The 21,551-nt window shown below is 49.0% G+C and overlaps 1 protein-coding gene across 1 annotated transcript in view; it reads right to left on the bottom strand.

The window, feature by feature from the left end:
• LOC139341058 (pro-neuregulin-3, membrane-bound isoform) overlaps nucleotides 1-21,551 on the bottom strand; it is a 289,701-nt gene that overhangs the window by 115,624 nt on the left and 152,526 nt on the right. The gene's annotated exons all lie outside the window — the stretch shown is intronic.

Raw genomic sequence — 21,551 nt, 5'->3', positions numbered from 1 at the left:
AGAGAAGAGTGAATGTGGAGTTTTGGGCGAGTTCGTGGGCAGTCATCCATCAGCAGTGCTGAGATGCAGCTGGTCGGGGCTCGACGTTCAGACGTGGGGAGAAATCAGATCTGCGCCGCTGTTGATGTTCTTATTAACACCAGACCAGACTGCTGACTGTTTCCTTTGTGCTTACAAATGAAAAATGAGTCTGCTATGAGGGCTCTCATCGGCTGAACCGCGGCCATGTTTTTAAAGCAGCTGGATGAGCGGCCCCGGAAATCAGCCGTGCTCGCAGGATGCTGTTATTACCACGAGCACACTGATTACTGTGTGAGCGGCTCCTTTAATGGCGTGTGGAAAATAAAACAGCCGAACGAGCTGAAGACTTCTCGATCAGGAGATAATAAGACATTAATAATAAGCAGAGCTTTGGTGAAGGGGGTACGGATCGCTTCATCAGCACGTCCGTGTGGTCGGGTGGTGGGTGATGACAGGGCCCCGGGGGTCTTAGACAACCCTTGGTAATTGGCTGGGGGGGGACTAGTTTCCCTGTGAGAGGGTAAGAAGTTGAACTGTGTCAGCGGTGAGCTTTAACTAGACATAAAGATGTCATCAGGGTATCCTCAGTGAAATCATGGCTTCCAAATTTCTGGAAACTGATGGTTTCCATCAGGACATCTCAGCCTCTTGACAGCTTTGTGCTTTATGAGCTGCGCAGTGTGAGGGAGTGCAACACTAAACCTGGACTCACCCTTTAAACCGAGCGACACTACAAGTGACAACTTCTGTCTGATGCAGCTGTGCAAAAGTCAACTTTCAGACTAAACACTGACCTCCTGAGAAAACAGTGAGATTAAAGCCAAAGCTGCGTGGGACTTATTCAGCATCAGTGCACGATCGTGAGCTCGTCTCTGGTTATGGAGGGTGCTTTTCAACAGACGGGGGTGAAAAGCTGTAGCCCTCTGTAGGCTAACGTGCAGCGGATCTGAGTGACCGGTCAGGCTGGGTGCTCTGGGTGCTCTGGGTGCTCTGGGAGGTCTGGGTGCTCTGGGTGCTCTGGGTGCTCTGGGTGCTCTGGGAGGTCTGGGTGCTCTGGGTGCTCTGGGTGCTCTGGGTGCTCTGGGAGGTCTGGGTGCTCTGGGTGCTCTGGGTGCTCTGGGAGGTCTGGGTGCTCTGGGTGCTCTGGGTGCTCTGGGTGCTCTGGGAGGTCTGGGTGCTCTGGGGGTCACGCTGCTCGTGCTCCCTCACCACCGTCCTTCTGGTTCAGTCCTTATTGTCTCCAGCTTTTTTGCAGCTGTGTGAAACTGACATTTTTTACTTTTCATGGGTCTAAAAGCAGCCAGAGACAAATGGACATAACGGGACGCTGGACGATGTAGTGGGACCAATTTTCATGAACGTTTGTGTGTAACCAAATAAGTTTTCTGCATATTGATCCAGATGAACATTCTTGTGGCTGCAGGTTGAGTTTGAGCTCATTGATATCACCTGATTTCTTCTGACTCTACATACTGTGCACACAGGCTGGCAATGAACTGAGCATGACAAAACTAGAGCATGAACATGCATCTGAGCAACAACACAACCATGGACTTTTTTAAAGCCTGACTTTCCGCTTCACGTGGATTCACAAGAACATAATGAGATTAAATTCAATCTGAAGAATGCATTTTCTCCTGTGTGCAGCCGTCAACGAGAAAGAAAGAAAGAAAGAAAGAAAGAAAGAAAGAAAGAAAGAAAGAAAGAAAGAAAGAAAGAAAGAAAGAAAACTGGTATTAAGAGGGAATTGGTAATGTGACGGTGCCATTCGGCATGCCCCGACATGACACACACACACACACACACACACACACACACACACACACACACACACACACACACACACACACACACACACACACACACACACACACTCAGAAACAAAGCGCACCATCACAGTGCTGCTGTGTCTTTCTTAGCACTTGCTAAAGGATTTCCCTCCAGACGTGATTTCATGCTTGGACCGGGCTGTGCTGTTTTGTTAGTCGTGGCGATAAGTGACAGAAGCGCCATTTGTCGTCCTCTCCCTTTGTTTGTTGTTGACGGAGTTGTCACAATGCACTGTAGGTTGTTCAGCTTAACACTCGTCACCTGTCAGCTCACATGCAGTACGCACTCAAAGAATCGTGTCATTTTAAGAGAGAATGCCAGAGTCGACGGAAAAAATCATTTCAGCCGGCTGAAAATATCACTGCGAGTTTGAAAACACTGTTGGCAGAAGGCAGACGTCAATCACTGCAGAAGAAAACAGTCCAATTTACTCCACCCCGCTGTGAGGAGAGAGAGAGGGAGAGGCGGCGCACAGATCAATAAACCATCGGCCGCTGGATAACACAGCCTGCCTCCCTCTCCTCTCCCTCTTTGTCTCCCTCTCCATGCTAACAGCAGCTAAATGAGCACAGAATAAGATCTCGGCTCGGTTTCACCTCTGCATCAGGCTGCCGCTCGGCTGTAGAGGAGAACAGGCAGCAACCTTTTATGGAACACTTAATAATTTAATAATTAAGATCAATCAGAGTCCTATCAGCGACACTGACGTCTTCAGAGGACACTCAAAGAGCTGGATCCAAAGGAGATCAGCTCTGAGATGAACCCAGTCACTAGTGGGTGCTGCTGATGCAGTATTCATGATTCGATCATCAGGGCTGAAATTCATCCAGTCAAACATGGAGACAGTGCAGCCCTGTCTCCTCCACTCATACTGCTGTTCCTGGAGGAATGCAGGACGTTGGAGACAGGTTTGTGTCCTGCATCCAACCTGCGGTTAGGCTGGTTAAGGTCATTCTTTCTGCATTCATCTCCTCACTGCACACCTCAGGTATTTAGTAACCTGGTACCATGTTACTCTGTCCTCTCCTCAAACCCTTCAAACCCTTTAACTAGTTTTTAACCATGTTCTGGTGTCACAATGTCAAACATGAGAGGATGGGGGGGGGGGGGGGGGTCGAACGTGACCATCAACAACTGTGATCCATCAATGACTGTGATTAATCCACTCATTGCATTGATAAAACAGGTTGTGTTGCAGGTGATCAGGGATCTGCTTTTCTACATCTTTGCTGTGTCAGCATCCGTTTTCACCAGATTGTGTCATGAGGTGCATGATCGGGGGGGGGGACACCCTCACACTTCTTACCTCTTGTATGTAAATGAGGAGGAAACGCTGCTTCATGACTACAGGATGAGCGGTTGAACTGAACGGATCGTGAGTCAAAACATCATTTTTGGTTTGGTTCTTCTTGACCAGTAGCTGTTTTCTTTCCGTGTCATCACGTCTCCGTCACTGAGTTCCACTTCCAGCCACACAGAGCTGCTCAGTGATGAAGACTCCCTCTCCTCACTGTCATAGTTTCCTGGCGGCTGCAGGAAGCGTAAATACATCTTGGTGCTGCCTTCTAGCAGACAGCCTTCAGCTTGGCTAATGGGTCCCGAGGCATCTGCTCAGAAACACTTTATTAAGCGAGTCAGATACTTTCCTTCAGAGATGATGGCGGAGAAGATGCTTCCAGAATATCAGTGCGTGATTTGCTGAACCCCTCGACAACTCTTTCAACATGTATTCATCTTTCTGATCCGTTTGGGAAACCATGAGCAAAGCAAAGACTGTTTTCTGTTAAGACTCCTGCTTAACTGACAGACTTCCCTTAATGGACATGTCCATTTTCCACTGTGCTGTCTGAGTCATGTTGGACAATAGTGTCCATAGCGCAAACTGTCTCAAACTAACCTTTCACCGACAATTTGAATAAATGAATGTTTAAATGTTCTCAGTGCGGAAAATGTGCACTTTAAAACATCAAGAAGTTTGCAGTCCAGCCAAAACAGAACAAACGGTTCCGAAGAGAAAACTCAAAGCGTCTCTGAGCTGGGCTGCCGTCTTTTCCCTTCAGAGGGCCAGTTCAGCAAAATGTGCTTAAGCACAATTCAAGTCATACTGTATCAAGAGCTAACAATTACCCAGAAAACACTGATGAGGCAGTAATCGCTGAGACACGTGGACGAGGTGGACATGCTGATCGATGCTGAGGGCAGGACTTCTACTGCCTGATGGCTGAATGCACTGAGGAACAAATGCTGCAGGATTTGTATTATGATATTTCACGTTTCCTCTCTCTGTCTCTCAGTCATCACTTCATCTTTGCCCCCCCCCCCCCCCCTCCTCCCCCCCCTCCTCCCCCCCCTGCATGCGTATGAACCTACACACCTTTGTGTTTGAGGGGGTGAAAGCGCGGCAGTCCCGTGGGACGGCCTGTCATGGCGTCCTTCACGGATGACATTCTCCCAGAGTGGCAGGCAACCAGCCAGCCAGCGTGCTAGCCAGCCATGCGGCCATGCTAACAGACAGCAAAGGTCTCTGGCAGGCTTGTCCTGGCCTGCCTGCTTACTGATTGGCCCTGAGAGCTGGAACAAAGACCAGAGGCGCAGGGACTGGACATGAAAGGACACGAACAGAGCGAGGACACGTGTTTTCTGCTGGAGAAAGGCTCATTAGCTGTTCGAGGTGGCAGGCGTTGGAGATGAAGAGTCATTTAACCTGGACGAAGGTGGCCGAGCTGGATCGAACAGCTAACGGTCCAGAGGGCGAGGAACTTCAAATACAAACAATGTACTGTAATATACGCATGTACCACACATGCACATGGAACATGGGGGGGTTACTGTTATTGCTATCGCTAATAGCCAGCACTGGTGGACTTCAGCCTTTCTGTAGATTTCTGAATGAATATTTCTCAGTTGCCTGTTAAAACTGCTAACATTAGCCTCGCTAGGTTTCAGTGCATCATGGGTAACAGCTGACCTCATCTGACAGCAGCTGTTAGCTCGCTATGGTTAGCCAGCTGTGGCCTGTGGCTGAATGGAGTAAAATGTCCCTGATGTGCGGTTCGACTCTCTCAGACTATTTAAGGAGCGGCGCGTCTGTCATGGACACTTGATGCAGTTAATTGAGGGAGACAAATGATTTCTAAGAAATAACTGGAGGTGACATGTCCCCATCCCCGTGTCCTCATAAAATCCCACCTATGGCTGTGCTGTATGGCCTTTAATGGACTGAAACATGAAGCCCACTGACATGGTTCCTCCATTACTGCAGAATAAGATCAAACAGCTAAGTTGCCTGTTGGCATTTAATAACGCAGACACTTCAACTTAATCAGTGTTATTTCTGCCAAAATGAATATGTGAAAGCCCAAGTGTGAGGAAAATCCAATGGTTGCAGTCTGTGCCTGTGGTGTGAGTGAAGCTGTGAGGCTGATATTTAGATCATGTTAATGCTCCACATTTCTAACATGAGATATTAATTTAATGTCTGGGCTGTGGCTTCACGCTCGGCGTAAGCATCTAATGATGCAGACGAACAAAGCGTCCGAAAGGTGTTGGAAACAAACAGAAACTGGTGCTGAAGCCTGAGATGGTTTGCTCCTCGTTCAGATGCTGTTTCATCCTGGGACTCATTTCCAGGCTTTTCTCTGCAGAGGCATAAATACATCACTCTGACACAGTTTGCACCGCACACCAACATATGGACTTTATGTGTCTTTGCTGAAGCTCGGCTCTTTCTGAGAACAAACATGAACATTCGTCCTCGTCAGTCACAGACGCCATGACGGACAGGTGTCACATCAAACATCACTTCCTCAGGATTAAACTGTGGTGAGATTTGATGCACAGGATGGAAACGTGACGCAGACAGACTGACCTCAGGGATCAGTGCAGAAACACCGTGAGGAAAACTGAATGTGGAACGTTAACGTTGACTCGTCTGCTGCCACCATGACGCTGCCTGCACCAACACACTCCACCTGGACCGTACTCTGCTGCAGCAGCCCTAAAAGCATCAAATGGCACATGCTGCCCTTCAGTCCTGTCAACAGTAAACTCGTGACTGAAAAGAGTCAAAACCATCTCTGGGTTCTTCGCCACAGAAACGGTCACAATGCCTGCTGTGCTCTCCCTCTCACCTGTCTGACCTCTGACCTGATCTGATCTCACTGCCCTCTTCACGTTCTGCTTCCTGTTCGATTGATGAAAGACTGAAGAGGTTTTCTGCTGGTTTCTGAGGATTCTGGTCCAGTTACATCTCCTTTCCTTTCATGTATGATGATGCTGTGTTTCCTCAGCAAACAGAAAGGAAAGCCAACCTGAAGCATCTTTACTTAGTATTTAAAGAATCCTGCCCGCTTTGATCATGGCAGGTCCGTCTGGGTCAGTTCACTGAGTTTGGAGGCTTCCTAATCAAAAAAGGCTTCTGGAACACACCGCAGGCATGCTCGGCAAACAATCCCTCAGTAAATAAAGTCAAAAACACATATTCCCTCTCTGCTGGTCCATCTTTTCCATCTCGTTCTGCCCTTCTTTTCCCCCCACTTACTGCTCGAGTATCTCTTTTTGTCTACCTGCCCGTCTGCAGCCCACCGCTGCAACAGCAGGGTCACTAGCAATTTCCTGTTTTTGAAAGCAAGGGCACCTCTTTATTCTTTCAACAAAGAACTGAAACACACATGCACAAATATCTGTGGGTGCATGTGCGCACACCCTGCCAGCTTCTATAGTGCACTATGGAAGCAGCATCAGCAGAGGCAGAAGCTCACAGTGCGCCGAGCAGAGCAGCGCCAGCTTCGTCTTCACTGACGGAGACTGATGATCTCAGACCACCTTCAGCAACATTTCATCGAAAATCGAGCTGGATGTGAAGTGACTCTGTATCTGTTAAAGGAATTAATGAGACCTTATGAAAGGCTGAGTTCATGTCGTCATGTTCACCTCAGATTAACACTTTAATTCAAAAGCAGTTTAGCTGCTGCAGCCGTGCTCGCTCTGGTGAGGCCACCTGCTCGTGACGGCCTTCGCTAACGTTAGAGAAGCTTCACCTTCATGACTTCACGCCCACCTGTCAGTCAAACCGTTCAAAGAGGACAGACTGTACGTGAGCTTTGCTGTGAGCCTCCTCTGTGCCGCGCCGGCACCTCCTACCTCAGCAGAGGAGTGTGATGAGGAGGCAAGCGAAGCTTTGTGTGCTCCTCTCCCTCCTGGTGAGTCTTCTCGCCATGATGTGAAAAGAGGCAGAGGAGTTCACGTCTTCATCACTCCTACATTACACTGAATTCAGAAAGTAGAAAACCTACTTTCAACAGCACCGAACCTGATTTTCTACATTTTTAATCATGATGAATGATAAGTTTTAATGATGAACACACACACACACACACACACACACACACACACACACACACACACACACACACACACACACACACACACACACACACAGCTCACTTAATGTCACACTGGCATTCATCCTGTTCTTGAATTCATTTTCTCGTTAGTGTTCGCAGAGCCCGATCAGAGGAGCAGTTTTTGTGGCGGGTCTGCTGCTGCGACGTCAGACACAGGCTGGCGACGGCGATGTGAGGATATCATTACTGCACAGCATGATCCAATAAAGATAACAGCACACCTCTCCTCTCGCTCTCATCCCCTCGCTTATACAGCAGTCCAATAAATATCCACCAAATCACCTCCACAGATACCGAGGCTCTTTGGAGATAAGAGCCGGTCTGCGCCGTCTTTTCTTTCAGCACCGCCGCTGCAGATTCTTTTGATTGAATTTAATGTGTTTCACATGACGGCCAAACACAAAGCAGATGAAAAGCTCTGAGAATTTCAGAACTCAAGGAATCGTCCACGAGCCGCAAGGTTTCGACCGTGGACGTTTCATCCTTAATGACAGGAAGCACCGCTGCATCCGCCGAGCAGAAGAAGAGTCGAGGGAGCGGACTTACGGGGAGGCGGCCTGCCGCTTCGCTTTCAGAGACAAGGCCTCGCTCGTAGAGATGTGTCTCTCCCATCCAACTCTACATTCAGATCAATGGGAGACAGACAGCGTGGAAAAGCTGGTCAACAGAGTGAGGGATGAGTGGGCGAGAAAAGACAAGCAGAGGGTGGTGGGGTTGGGGGGGTGAGCAGAGACGATGAGAGAGAGGAGATGGGATTTACAGGAATGATCCCACCTATTGAGTAAAGGTGGAGCAGCTGTCCGATCCAATCCGACGCTCGTGTGTGTCTGCATTCTGTGTGTGTGTGTGTGTGTGTGTGTGTGTGTGTGTGTGTGTGTATGTGTGTCTGCATGTGCCTGTTCTGTGTGTGTGTGTGTGTATGTGTGTCTGTGTGTCTGCATGTGCCTGTTCTGTGTGTGTGTGTGTGTGTGTGTGTGTGTGTGTTTCCATCCATCTGTGTGGACTCAGGGGTGTAGCACAGAGGCAGCAGAGCTCAGCAATGGCAGCCACTGCATTGCAGATACTTGGCCCGGCGCGGCATGGCATGGCACAGATAGACGTGTGTGAACAGGCCTCCGTGCTCTGACTGTGCAGCCAAACAGCTAAATGTCAGAGTGTCAGGAGGCTCTGCGCTCACCAACAGGCTCGCCATGGAAATCTGATGCTACCTGTTTGGTCCTGCTCCGTCACACACACTCACAGACACGAACACACACACGAACACACTCCAGTGGCTCATTTTGAGCATACCTGCACGGAGCAGATAGGCCCACTACCACCGCTAATCTGCCTGTGTGTCAGTCAGCCCAGCCTGGCCCATGAAGCGCCCCCCCGCTCGTACCGCGGGACGCCTCCAGGGTTCGCCAGTATCAGGCCTCGTCCGTCCCCTGGCCATCTGGCTCTATGGTGGAGAAATCCATTGCTCTCCAGGTGATAGCTGCAGCCCTCTCTCTGGACTGCCTCTGCATCCCTGCAGGCTCCACTCTGACACCAGAGATCAGAATCACAAACTGGCTGCTAATGTGAACGTGCACGCTCAACCGCTGCTGCCGCTCATACTAATATCCCCGTCCTGATTTTAACAACCAGTTCAAGTACTGCTGCAGCCAACGCTCATTCTGATGCTACTACTGCTACTACTACTACTGCTGCTGCTACTACTACTACTACTGCTGCTGCTGCTACGGTACAGATGCTGCTGGGTTGTGGTAGGATCACTTTACATCTGAAAAACTAAAACTGCACCATTCACATTCAAAGTACTGAAAGTCTAAATGACTTTTCTGGACTTTCCTCTTTGCAAACTGAGGTGGAAAAGATTTGATTTGAAGATGTTTTTGTGTTTTTTGGAAGCAGAAATGAGGATGCCTCCTAACTCTGCTGCTGCTGATGCCAAATCCGCTCATGTGTTAAAAAGCACAGAAAGGCTTTTTCCTCTTCTTCTGACTTCATGTTTTTGGACTTTGTGCTCATGATTCTGTGTGTTGTCTCGTCTGTCTTCTGTAAGTGCTCTGTGTTTAACGACCCTCGTGATAATTTCACACCGCTTCCTGAATGCTTGTTGCAGGATGGGGGGGCAGTCGCTGTGGGAGCCACACAGAGCTGCATCACTGGTTTGTATCGGGGTCAAGTGACTTTCAGCGTCACTCGACTCTGCAGATGACGGCACTTGTGAAATCACACAGAACTGTGTTGTGTATCATTCTGGCTCTTTTTTCCACTCGTCCTCTGTGATTACACCAGAGGGTCGGCGACCTCCTGTGTGTGATCTCTGGGATGTTTTGCAGTTTACTAATTTGGTAAACGTTGAAGAAATAACTAGCTGTGGTAATAATGTGGGGACCTAATGGATGCCACTGGAATCATCCCTGTTTGTTCCTCCTTCCACGCCGACAAGCTCTTAAAACACACACAGCATCTCACAGTCCTGTCATACCTGACCTGGCAGAGTCCAGGTGAATCTGATGCTCGCAGGTGACATTCAGGTGCCGCTCTGTCAGGACACTGCGCTAAAAATACGTCAGAGTTTAATCGTGAAAGCAGCGGCTGTGATGGACGCCTGCAGACCTCAATCACTACAGCAGCTTTCCAGCAGCTCAGTCACATTACTGCAATATCTCTTCATCATGTCACTGTGCAGCACAAGACGCTGTGCACGCACCTCTAATCAGACTATATATATGCTGGCACAGCCCCCACCTCCGCTGCATGTGGCAGCTTCATCTCTACACTGTTTACATTTATTAGTGAACTCTTTCCATCGAGCGTGCAGCCACACTTCACACTCTTCATCCACAGCTATGAACCAGCCCTGTTACACAGACAGCTGCTATTGGTCAGTCTCCATTATGTAATGACTACTCTCACACACACACACACACACACACACACACACACACACACACACACACACACACACACACACACACACACACACACACACACACACACACGATGTTCTCTGGGTAGGCCTATGGGAAACGATCAGGAAGCTCTTCTGCTTCTTAGAGTCGATGCATGGACGCGGCCTCAGCACACAGAGTCATGAGGAAGCAGCAGGTGAAACGTTTCCCTCCGTTAATTCAACGGGACCCTCTCACAGGATCACTCAGCATCTTGAATTACTGACTGTTAAAGATTTGAGTTTTTGGAAAATCATACGTGGGCCGATAATATTCAGACCTCGGTGGATTCTGTTTGACAATCACAGGGGGATTGGTGGGATCCTCTCTCAAGTTGTCTTTTAGGAGCAGCCCTGTTGGAACGTATTTGATTTCATGGGACTTTCTGAGCAAGCTGACAAAATGAATAGGTTATTGCTCCCAAGGCGGCCTCTGCGAGCATGTACACAAAATCCAATTATTGATCTTCTGGTGGCGCCTGTGTGTACGTGCAGCTCGCGAGCTCCGGGAATAAATAGTTTAGTGCGACATGCAAATACAGAAGAATAAAGATTAGATCCAGAGGGTTAATGTTTCCAGCACATCAGCAGCTCTGATCCTGACGAGGTCCCTCTGAGCGAAGCGCTGCCGGGCAGCTCGAGTCCAGCATCCGTCCGAGGCAGCTTTGGTCAGCGAACACTTTCTGTTGAAGGTACCAACAACAATGAACGTCTTATCTGCCTTTCACGTGAGCATCCTCATCTTTCTAGGCTGCACCACTTCTTTGTGTGTAGCTTGTACTTGTACTTCATTAGTGAGGTATTCATGTCTCTGGGGATGCTTTCATGGATGTTTTCACTTCCTGCTGTTTGTGCAGGAGTAAGCAGATTTTTGAGGATCCCATTTTTCTGGAAATCATTCTATTCATCCAGTTTTTCTCGAGCTCATTAAGAAGACCTGAAGACACGTTACGTTAGCGGAAAGTCAGACGACTGCACGCGGCTCCAAACTACTCATGTACCGTCAAACATCTGCATTTCACAGGGAATTACATGCAAGGATATTCAAAGAGCACAAAAAGCATATTTACAAGATGTTTTGAATGTGTAATCCACAAACGGCGAGGCAGTGATTAGCGGGCGCTCTGCCACATGTGCACCCACACACACTCTGAAGCACAGCGCCATCAGCCCCCCCCCCCCCTCCACGGGATGCAGAGTGAGTTTCTTAATTAAGTTGAGAAGAGGCTATTACTTTTGGGACAGACTCGATTGTCCTCGCTCTGTGGCACCAATGGCTCTGGGCCTCTAATCACATCATAGAGGGAGAAGGAGAGAGAAGACGCTTTGACGACTTGTCTGACAACAATAACCCCCCCCCCCCCCCCCCACAACTTCCTGCAGCGAACGAGGTCTTTGATGAGAGGTTACTTCAGTGTGTGGAGGGTCTTTACGACGTGTCCCTGTCCAACGTTAGTGTCACATGTTGCACAGTGGGAGCACCAGCATGGCTCTCCCGGCCTGGTCTGTGCTTCAGCTCTGAGCTCGGAGCTCATTTCCTGACTGTCACTGACTGAACTTCAGCCAGAACTGCAGTCACGGCCCGCAGAGAGAGCTGCAGTGCGACTTCTTGTACTTCAGACGTACTTTGAAATGTAATGAATGGTGCTCGGTCCTGAGGTGTGCGAAGCCATCAAAGATACATGAACCGAACGTGTTTCTGCTTCACTTTGCACAGTAAGGAAACATGAATCTACAGTAAGTACTACTACTTCAATGTACTTTAACTTAATCAAGATTGCAGTACTTTTACATCGTGGAAGACCAGACTGCTAAATAATCAACAGCCTTTCAGTCTGTAATGTCACTCTAAACTGAGGCAGCTGTGAAAGGTACAATATGTCTCACATTTCTTACTTTCACAGCTGATTTTGATCCATCAGCAGACATACTTTGGATGTGGAAACAGACAAAACGAGCACTGAGCCGTGAAGCAGAGCCTGAAGTACGAGCTGAGGGAATAAGAACAGCTGAGAAAGTGACTGGTGGTGATTGGTCTGGTTCTAAACACGCCTTCGATTGTTCAGAGGGCCAAACACAGAGATCAAGAGAACAGAGACCTCATCCCTGACGTCCCAGAGTTCAGTGACATTTCACCTTATCTTATCTTAAAAAGGCTTCACACTGGTTTGCAGCTGTCACTGTCATGGCCTGCGCTCTCCCTGCACGCCTCTTCAGTAACACTGAGGTTCTCAGAGGACATGGGGGCTCAGGCTGGGGTCCCTGAGAGGCCCCATCAGCCATATATGTTTCTTAGTGTTCGAGGACGGACCAGAGGACTGAGACATCCTGCTTTTACACTGTGAGTGTGCACGATGACAGAAACAACACCTCTGGTCCTCATGTGCATGGATACTAATGGCTGATTTGGACTCACAGGAAATAAACAGGTGCTCTGAATATTGGCTAACATGGCTTCAGCCTCCTCAGCACAGTGCAAGGCAAGTGTAAAAACAAACACGACAGCGCGTAAATCTGCTTTCCATGGAGTCCAGATTCCATCAAACGCACCGCATCAGGTCTCAGGCACAGCGGCGTGATGTTGCAGCCGGGCGGCTGGACGGGCCGCCGCTCTGTCCTCAGAGCCTCTGCCTGCCAGAGCGGCATCACAAGTTAGAGATGATCTCTTCTTCCTCTGCTCCTCCTTCCTCTTGTTCTCTCCTCCTTTTCCCTCTGTCTTGTTTCTTTATCTGGGCCCTGTGCTCTCTATCATTCATTTCCTCTTCATATTTCCTCTTCCTCTCTCTCGAGGAACAGAATTATAAATCAGAAAAGAGAGGTGCCCAGAGCAGCTCTCACACAGTCACAATCAATACAAACAGCTTCATCGGCAGCAAAGAAGCAGCGTGACACAGACGAGAACACGAGCGCCAAACAAACAACACGTCTGCGAGCTTCTGTACGATACGAGAGCGGCCGGCGGACGGCGTGGTTTGGCCTCTGTGGCCTCCTACAGCTGCTCTGTTACACATCAGGACAGAGGGAGCACACTGGAGAGGACGTATGAAAGACGAGTGCAGGGACAGTCAGCGTCGAGGACAAGCCCAGAAGAAGAAAAGACAACAAACCTGAAATATGATGTTTCTTTTGAGTATAATAACATGTCAAATAAGTCAATTCTCCAAACGCACAACCAGCCTGGAGGCGTGCTCATCAGGAAAATGACCGAATGGCTCGACTTTGCAAGGCGACCTCTAGTGGCTGTAGTAATTATGACAAGGTGGGGTGGACGGACGAGTCAAACAAACAGACACCGCGAGTCACCATCCAGTCACAGCTGCTGGGGTTTGTGCTGCAGGGAGGTGCACAGCAGGAGGCCGTACTGTCCATGACGTCACACAGTTCAGAGCAGATTTCAATTCATCAACTGGGGCTCAACCTGTTTTAGTTTAGTTTAGCACATATTTTCCATCTTCTAAATGCACTAGTATCTTTCTGAATGGGGGACAGACGCATTATCTTAATACGCTCTATAAAACTCAATGAAGCAGTAACTCACACTCGCTCTCGGCGGGCAGACGTTACTTTAGGCACGCTGTGCAGGAAGTGGGTCAAACTGATATCGACCGCAGCCACTTCACTTTACTGTTAATGAGGTTTGGAGAAATGCTGAGTCATGTAACCGTCTGAGAGGCTGCTGATTGGTCGGTTGTGTGTGGTCCGGCAAAGCTGGCAGCGACCTGTGGAGGACATCTTCCCGTCCATCCGTTTCCCTCTGAGCCTCTTCTGCAGAGCGTTCATCAAACAGCGTCTCTACGTGTTCACAGCGTTGACATGGAAATGTCAAAGCTCGGTAAGCCGGGGATTGAACCACCGACCTTCTGGTTAGTGAACAACCCGCTCCACCTCCTGAGCCGCACCACCCTTGTTGCCGTTATCGTCGTCGTTTACATGATGTGAGTCAGCGCTGAGCTAGCCGTCCAGGTCAGTGGATGAAGAGGGGTCGTGCCTTAAGGTTATGGTGCCACCTGTTGGTTTGACAGCGCTTCAGTCGTGTTTTTGTGTTGTGATTGTGTTTCTGTTTGAGAGAGAAGCAGGAAAAACACTCGTATTGGTGCGGACGATGCCTCTCCGTCAGCCTCCGTCAGCCTCCGCCTCTGTCTCACCCTTCTTCCTCTCTGTCAGTTTGTCAATATTTCTTCTCTTTCACCAGCCGTTCTTTGTTAACGCTCTGCATTCGACATTTCCCTTTTTCTTCCATTTCCATCTTTCTAGAAGCCAGAACTTTGTCTTTATTTCAAACTGCACTCAAACAACACGCTGACCTTAAATCAACCATCTACACAGTCAGTGTACACAAATAAGCCCCCGATACTCCCTCTCACCTTTGCACCCTCCACCTCTCCACCCATTTCTTGCTCTTCCCAGTCCTCCTGTCTCCTGCCTTCACACTCCTGCACCAAGCACACACACCTCCCTCTGCTCCTGAGCAGCAAAGGGAGGTGGCAGGTGGAGGAGATCCATCACAGTGACAGAGGCGGAGCGCTGCAGCCAGCAGAGCAGCCACGTGCAGCTCGTCTCTGCCTTTGGAGACGACCTTGTCCCTCAGTCATTCACACAGGCTCTGTTCACATACGGCATCACACACGGCGGATGGACATTGTTGTGAGAGGACACGGGGACGTGGACTCTTCTTTAAATTGTCCAATCAAAGCAATGAAAGTTACTCGTGCGCTCTGTCGTCCTCCTGCTCTTCCTTTGGCCAGCCGAGTGCTTCAGATGAGATTACCTGTAAATAATTGACCTGTTGTGGCTCTGAAAAGGTTAATGAGGTGATCCAACATGCAGACGGGCGCAGCGCTGAGGCGCATCAACACCCAGCAGGTTGACAGACTTTCCTTATCCAGACCCGAGGCGATGGATGTCCGACAGATTTGTCATTGCCACAGATGGCGTGAAGAATACACTTATCTGCTTGGTGAAGGGAACATGGTGGCCGGATTAGATTCACGCTGCATTTGATTCTGCCTCAGAAAGTTTCAGACCTCTGCCGCTATCAGCTGATTCCACCTTTCTTCCTGCCTTTTCCGTCCCCCTGCCATCAGCAGGCTGGAGTGACCTCAATCTCTCTCCAACACACACACTGAAGCACATGCAGCCAGTGAAATCCGCTTCAAGAAGCCTCTGCCGGAGAACCCGGTGGAGCCCTGGAATTAATTTGTCCACATGAGGAGAGTCCAAAGATGGAGAGAGCCAGACCACGAAGCAGAGAAATGGGAGAGATGAAGGGAAGACGTCCTTCTCTCCACCCTGATTGAAGTCCAGCGACTCAATTTTCCTGAACTTTGACGTTACGGGGCTGAGAGTCATTTTCTGGATATACAACCTCCAAATTTCTCTGATAATAACGTCTATCCTCTACAGAGAGCATGTGTGCAGGTGCAGGAGACGTGAGCAAAAGGCCAGGACAGACACCAGAGCACTCAGGGGGACGAAGCTGGACATCTCGATCAGTGTGTGACAGGGAGACGCAGAGCTGAGGGTTCAGGAAATGATCCCACATCAGTCTGCGACGTCTCTATTGAAGCTCTACATGTCCATCGATAGAAGAGCGTCCAGCTGTGATGAGAGCGTCTGCAGAGGACACATGATGAAGTCCGTTCAGGTGTGTTTAATTGGCGTGCCGTGAAAGCAGCCTCACTGTGTGAAGGCTGATGGTGAGGGGATCATTTCAGAGGCCACTGCTCGCTGGTGTGGAAAATCACTGTTTCCAAAATTCCGCATCGAGAAGCAAAATAAACACGCGGCCGTCAATCCATTACTTCTTCTTTGGGGATGTTTTCCTCTCAGCGCTGAGATGGAAGTATCATTTTTCATAGCACGAGCGAGCGAGCGGCGCCCATTTATTTTGCCTATCACGCCTCTGGAACACATCTGATTTCTGAAGGGAATTTGTGTCCCGTCTCTCTATCGCTGTCTGTCTGCGTCTCTCAGGATCTCGCTCTTCTATCTCGCTAAATAAATTAGAGATGAAGACGATGATTGCTATTATTGGCAGAAAGGGATCGGCTGATGGATGGATGGAGCTCGGATAGATGCAACACGAGCTTTACGACGCCTCGACAGAAGTACAAAACAAGGCGGACTCGCAGAAGTGTGACGATTTCTGAGGACAAACGACTCCTGATTGACTGAGTTAACTGTAAGCTTTGACCAGAGTTAGAAATATTGTGAGGTCGCGCCATCATGTTTCTGTCAGCCTGTTTTCATTTCTGACACAAAAATGCATTTTTTAGGTGAAGGAACAAACTTTTATATTTTCTGAAATCTAACGATCTGTGTGTTTGACAACATCAACAAAGCATCTGCTGCAGTATATATATCTAAATATATACATATATATATATTATATGTACATGAAAGGTCCTCGGAGGTGCCATCCACCAGCGCCGCCTCATCACAGGCTGATAATAATAGCTTTTTAACGAGCTCTTTCTGCAGGCGTCTAAAAGGCACATTATGATGAGACACTATCAATGAGCGTCAGTGTGTCAGATGTTCACACGTGTGAGCTCAAACATACTGTACACGCACGCGCGCACACATACATGCACATGCACACACACGCAGGGAGATACGTATGAACACACTGCATGTCCTAGATCTGAATGAGCAGCACTACCGCGGCGGCGTGGGCCTCCGTTTACGGTAAGGTCGCAGGTTTGAATCCTCGCCCTGCAGTCCACATGTTCAAGCATCCTCGGACAAGATGCTGAACGCAAACTGTCACTCTTTAAGGAAAAGGTCCACCTCTGCAGGAACCCTGTCCATGATGTTGTCATGGCAGAAGCAAACGCTTTCTGTGGACGCAGACTGACAGTCGTGGCTGCCGGCTGCAGCGCTCTTGCTCAATACTGGACCAATGTCAAAAACTGGTGTTTGCAATAGTCACTCGGACACAATGGATAATATTTCACTGGAGTTTCTCCCATCTTATGGGGACAGTGAAATCTCCCGGGACATGTGGACTGACACTCTGCACGCAGCGTCACCTTCATGAGTGAAAATGAGAAGTAGGTTCCTCGCTCATATAATCTGTTCCAAAGCTCAACCTGAAGCCTGAGCCCAGCCTAAATCTAAATCTAACTCGGCCGAATCGATCATGTGTGCCTGCATCATTGATTAATCTGATCAATAATCAATGGCTTAGTCTATAAAATGTCATACAGTGACAAGAAAGAGTCCACAGAGACGTTTAAGTGACATTTAAATGTTCCAGCAGTTTATTAGAACTGCAGTCTGCAGTCACACACACACACACACACACACACACACACACACACACACACACACACACACACTCCAAAGATACGCAAAACAGGCCGACGAGAAAGTGATATTTTTGTGACTTCTCTGCAGCAGGATGTCACATGAAAGCTGACAAGCTCACAACAAAGAACACACGCACGCACACACACACACACACACACACACACACACACACACACACACACACACACACACACACACACACACACACACACACACACACACACACAGTATAATGATTCCCAGCATCCCCCTCCAAAGCCATGAAAAGCCTGCTACACTTGGACAAGAGGCCCTGCTGTATTTGGAGTGTAAGAGCTCATTTGATGTTTTGTTTATTCGGCTTCACTCATCATAATTAAAGGTTACCAGCTGATTCCACAGAGAGCGGAGCGGTGGCTTTTTCCCAAATGGCCATGATTGATTTCCTCTATCTGTCCTCCTCTGGCTGTGACAAAAATTAATTCGACTTAGAGCGACGGAGGGACGGATGCAGGAGCAAAAGAGAGCAGCAGCAGACTATGAAGAGACGGAGGAGGCGTTGGACCGTGGAAGACGTGAAGGGAAAGCAGCCTCTCTGACAGACCCTGAACGCCACATACGTGTCTGATGAAGCTGACGTGTGCAGGAGTGCGGAAGAGAGGATGGAGGGGGAGACAGAGGTGTGGGAGTGAATCATGGAGTGCTTTTCTCAGAGGTCACAGGGCCCTGAGCGGCTGGGGGAGGCAGGCAGTGGTCACTGGAAGGTGAGGAAACGGATCTAAAATGAAGCGCGTCTGTCTCAAACTATCCGCTCCTGAGCCTGCGAGCGCGTCACTCGTCAGGATCGATGATCGATGCCCTGCAACAGGCTGCCGTGCTTTGCGCCCAGTTTGCCAGTCAGCCATTTGATGAACCAGCCAATCACTGGAGGTCTGTTTGGCACGCTGCGTGGGGGGCGTAAATCTTCGTCTAATAAAACTGGAAATGCATTTGTAAGTCGCCATTAGCCTAATTGTAGTGGGAGAAGGCTTTATGGATGTTTCAGGGAAAACCTTCCAGGTTGCGAGCGAGTTGACGGGTGCAGGATTTTTAGCCTGCTGCAGTCAGCGCCGTCCACTCTGAATGATTTCCCCCTCAGCCGATAGCGGCGTGCATTTCATCCAGCCAGCCTAAAGCAGGGCGGGTTTCTGAGCCTTCTGCTGGAGAGAGGCAAAGAAACAAAAGAAAACAGATCACACCAGCAGAAATCAGAGCGAAGCCAGAGAAACAGACGGCCTAGAAAGCTCTGCAGCGTCCGATTGGTCCTCCTTTCAGCCACCTTCATCCTGACAACGTGACAAACAGGCATTCCTACGTTTCCTCCACACGTGAGCGAGATGATCAGCTGCACGCCTCCAGGTGAACACGAAGCGAACGGCTTCTCACCTTTCACAGTCAGACGTGAACGTCGGTCACAGCTGTTCTTAAAGGGACGGGCGGCTGATGTCACACATCGAGATCAGCTGACTCGTAACGAGAAGGTCAGTCAGTCAGTGTGATGTAAATATCCCTGAAGGTGTTTGTCTAATTCAAGTCTTAAACATCTTTACATTCAAGCTGAATCAAACTCTTCTGTTCACTCCTTTAACTGCGACCACGCTCCATATTCAGGACACGTGGTCGTGGTGTCTGCTGGGAGTTCTGACCTACTTGAAGCTTGACATGCTTCAGACATGTTGCTGCAGAGAAACATCCGCTCACGAGCACAAAGAGCAACACTTCCAACAGCATTACAGCGTGACGTGCAGCACATATATGCTGAAAGCAGTCCGAACAGTGAAAAATCGCCCGTCTCTCCAGAACACCCCCCTCGCTGCTGCTTCATGGGAAAGAGGATTTCTCTCCCCATGCGAGGGGCCACAGCGTGTGTGGAAACCTGAGCCACATGCATCGGGTCCCGGCTGTGAGCCTGCTGCTGACTCTGCTCTGCACATAGAGGACATATTAATACACTATTCATCCATGAAAGCACCGTACTGTGTACAGGATCCATTTCAATACTCTGTGTTTCAGATTCTCATGTTTGCACTCTGATCGGCCTCTGAGGTGAGCCTCCACCTGCCATTTCTTCTGCTCACAACAATCTATTTTATCGCACGATATCAACTGAAGGTAGTGCTTAAAAATGCAGTTTGCTGCCAATTAACAACTCAGCAAGCTGAAGAAAATCAAAGCAACTGACAAACGACCCTGCAGTTGATGGTCGACCGTCGATGGACAGCCGGACAGTCAGCTGGATTTTCTATTTCCCATAGTGAACCTGATTCCTGCCAGTCACTGCCTAGTTTCAGTGCAGCGTGTTGATTTTATCATGAGACGTTCTTTCCTCTCCAGCTGGAGCACTACAGCCTCTTTAACAGATGTTAATAACTGTAAACACCCTGAACTCTTGCAAACACAAGAACGTGCTTCATGAAAGCGCTTCTTTTCCAAAGCAGCGCAGGCCATCAGCAGCCCAAAGGATGTTTGGCAGCACACGGTACTCTAAAGCAGAGAGAAACACGCATCACAGCGGGAGACTCGATCTGAACCCATGCAGATGACAAGGATGCTCTGCTTCCAGCGCAGCATCCAATGACAGCTCAGCCCACAGGGGAAGACCACGAAAGCATCTGCAGATACTTGTGCTTGGATTCAGAGTGTAAAGCTTTGATTCCCCAAATCCCCCCAAAGTCTAGAAAAAATAACCCAAAGTTCAATTTGTAATATGGGCATTTAGATTAAGGCTAACGGAGAAAAAGGAGTGCTGCAATAATCCCACGGAGAAAAGAGTTCACGGACTGCTGCGTCTGAGAAGCACAAAGAAGCCGCAGACATGACAGCCATTGTTCCTCCATTACCTTGATTTTCCAGAAGAGGAACGTCTGAACACTCCCATTCAAACAAACATGTTCCAGTCTGCAGGGGATTATTAGCCACAGCAGCTACAAGGAAAGACGCTCTGCGCTGTGGACTAACAGCACTCGGGCTGCAGTTCAGAGTCAGCGCTCTGACCAGCAGGTGGAGCAGCGAGCAGCTCAAGTCAACACCAGGGTTATTTTCATCAGGTGGGAAAAACAAGCTAATGGTGCCTCTGCGGGACGTGGATGAGGAAACTGTTTGCTAGCATGTTAGCTGCAGCGACATTTAAAGAGCGGGTCTGTCCTCTGATGAAGAGGAGCCTCACAGCATCATTGCCGGTTGATGAGCTCCGTCTTCTTCACGACCTCCGCTGCTCATGTTTCACTCCAGCAGCATCTCAGATGGTACAGTCGGCAAAGACGTGACGCTCAAACAGGTTAGTTCACCACGACTAACACACACACACACACACACACACACACACACACACACACACACACACACACACACACACACACACACACACACACACACACACACACACACACACACACACAGTGTCTCCCAGCGTCTCCCAGCGTCCTCTGCAGCGCAGCAGACTGATCAGTCGTCTGTGAGCTCCAAACTAAACTCAAACCCAGTGAAATATTTACTGCCTCCACATGAAGCACACGGCACGCCGTGCTCGTCGTTAGCTGTCCTCCACAAACTGTCCCTCACTGCTGGACTGTGGACGTGTGTTTCTGCTCCGTCCGTCTTCACGTCGCCTCTATGACCTGTTGCTTTGGTCTGAATTCATTACGCCTGAATCCTTTACATCTGAGCAAACATCTTCATCATCATCATCTTTTTCTGAGCTTCCATATTTCCTGTGTGTTACAGATTTTCTTCCAGGCAACAAAAACACTGATTTAATTTTCCATATCTGAGTTTCCACTGTGGAGCTGAGCTGTGCCTTTAATGTGCAAACATACTGTATGGAGTTGATCTGATTTTGGATGCTTTTTATTGTCCATTTGTTCTCTTCTACCTCTGCCTGTTAGTTTATCTCATCTTAAGCTTCTGTTTCCATTGGTGGGTTTGATGCATCTTGTCTTTAAAACAGGGACTGGTTGACCTCCAGGCGTCTCTCTCGTGAGTGGGTCCAATCTTTCCCTTCGCTTGCCTGCAGCGCTGCTCTTGTG

The sequence above is a fragment of the Chaetodon trifascialis genome, chromosome 13 (assembly GCF_039877785.1).
Source record: "Chaetodon trifascialis isolate fChaTrf1 chromosome 13, fChaTrf1.hap1, whole genome shotgun sequence".
Lineage (NCBI taxonomy): Eukaryota > Metazoa > Chordata > Actinopteri > Chaetodontiformes > Chaetodontidae > Chaetodon > Chaetodon trifascialis.
The sequence above is the reverse complement of the archived record's forward strand: the minus strand, read 5'-3'. Positions and strand labels throughout refer to the sequence as shown.